Below are 2,134 nucleotides of genomic sequence, written 5' to 3'. Positions count from 1 at the left end.
ATTTTCCTCTTTTATCAATTAACTCTGCATCATTGTTTGTCTTCTACTGAATTTTACCACAGTCCATGTTGGTTCATAGTGGGCAAGCTACTTTCTTATATTAAGGCTGATAAAATCATCAGAGAACTCTTTGTGCACAATTGCTCAAATGTTAGACCTTTATGAAATTTTTCCAACTCTCTGACCACTTGTGTCCCTGTTAGATAGTGCATAGATACATGTGTTGCTGGAACTTAATGTGAAGTGGCTCCCCTCCAATTAACACTCTAGAAAAAAAAATGGCTGCAGCTCTCCAGCAAAACCTTTTCTCTGTGTCTGCTCCAGGCTTAATGGAAAAAAGGAATTTTATAAGTTTGCGCTGTCTTTGGCTGCATGCCACTCAAAAGCATTCATCCATTATTAAATTTAAAAATTGCTTCATGGTGCTCACTTCAGCAGAATATATACTGTAATTGGAATAATTTATAGAAGATTACCATGGCCTCTGTGCAAAAATGACACATTAATTCATGGATATATTCTATAAATTTGAAACACGTACTTCCACGTGTTATACTGAAAGTGAAAATGGTAAAACCCCATAAAAGGTAATCTAGTAATAGCTTCCAAAATTGCAAACGTGTTTACCGCTGGATTCAGCAATCTCAAGTTCAGAAATCTGTCCCTCAGATACACCGACACACAGATGAATCATTTATTTCCAAAGTTTTCGCCAGGTGTTGTTTTTAATTGTAAAATGTTAGGAAAATTTAAAAATCTATCAACATAAGATTGGTTAAATCAACCGTTTTATATTCATATAATGGAATAGAATACAGACCTACAAAAAGAATGCTCTCTATGTATTGTATAGAAAGATATCCAAATATACAGTATAATGTATACTGTTTAAGGGTATAGAACAGTGATATATCTTAACTTTTGAATAAGAAGTATGGTATGAGAATGCATAGTCCGTCTGTATTTGCATGAAAATAAACTGTTATGTACTGAATGTCTGTGCCTTCTAAAAATTCATATGTTGAGATCTAACTCTAGATGGTAACTGCAAATGGGGCCTTTGGGAGGTAATTAGATCATGAGAGAAGAGTCCTCATGAATGGGATTAGTGCCTTCATAAGAGGCCAGAGAGATATCTGGCTCTCCTTTCCCCATGGGAGGTTATAGTAGAAAGAAAAGTCAGCTGCCCACCACCTGGAATAGAGTCTTCATCAGTACCCAATTAGGCTGGGGCTCTGATCTTGAAATTTCAGCCTCCAAAACTATGAGAAATAAATATTTGTTGTTTAAGCCACCCAGTCTATGGTAATTTACTGTATCAGCCTGAAATAAGACGTTAACTAATAAAATATATTACCTACATCAAAGATAGAAAATGATGGCCAGCAGGCCTGTTGCTTGTATTTTTTTTCACAATCATGACTTCAATGCCTGTTTCTATAAAGCCATACCCGTTTGATTGCATATTGTCTATGGCTGCTTTTGCACTATAACAGCAAAACTGAATAACTGCAACAGAGAGCATATGACTTGAAAGCCTAATATATTTACTTCTTGCCCTTTATAGAAAGACTTTGCCAATACCTGAGCTATAATGTGGGGAGACTAGGTAGGAATACAGTGAAAGCAAGACTCTTTATGTAGACACTCTTTTATGTAATTTTTATTTTTGAAATTATAAAGTACTGCCTGTTTGTAAAATTAAAATCAAAACAAAATAAAGAAAAATCAAGTTTCAATCTTCTGTGTAGGAAACACTAATAAACTTAGAGCAGGGATTTGTTTGTGAGCTTACTGCAGTCCTACTTATTTTTTAAAAAAAATTTGTGAAATAAAAAATAACCAAGTAGATGGGCTGGAGCAAAATAGTGGAAGAGAAGCCTTCATTGTTCATCCCCCCCGATGGAACACCAACTATTAGCAACTATCTGCACACAGAACAGCACCATCACAAAAAACAAAAATCAAGTATCAGCTCAAACACAGTGAGGTAGAGCAGCAAGAATGCTCCCAGGGTTTCCAATTCTAAGATGTCACTCGAGAATGGCATTTCTTGACCTGCTCTGGGCCAAAGGGGAGCCCACTGCCCTAAAGGGTGAGTCCCAGGCCTGGAAGCATTCACCACAAAGTGTCA

At 36.3% G+C, this 2,134-nt stretch overlaps 1 non-coding gene across 1 annotated transcript; it reads left to right on the top strand.

Annotated features, from left to right (window-relative positions):
• Positions 1-422: 422 nt before the first annotated feature.
• Positions 423-530, top strand: LOC118150774 (U6 spliceosomal RNA). The gene has a single exon (XR_004738916.1). It is a non-coding gene; the product is annotated as a U6 spliceosomal RNA (small nuclear RNA).
• The last annotated feature ends 1,604 nt before the right edge of the window (positions 531-2,134 follow it).

The sequence above is a fragment of the Callithrix jacchus genome, chromosome X (assembly GCF_049354715.1).
Source record: "Callithrix jacchus isolate 240 chromosome X, calJac240_pri, whole genome shotgun sequence".
Taxonomy (NCBI): Eukaryota; Metazoa; Chordata; class Mammalia; order Primates; family Cebidae; genus Callithrix; species Callithrix jacchus.
Note: the sequence above shows the minus strand (reverse complement) of the source record. Positions and strands in the feature narration are given on the sequence as shown.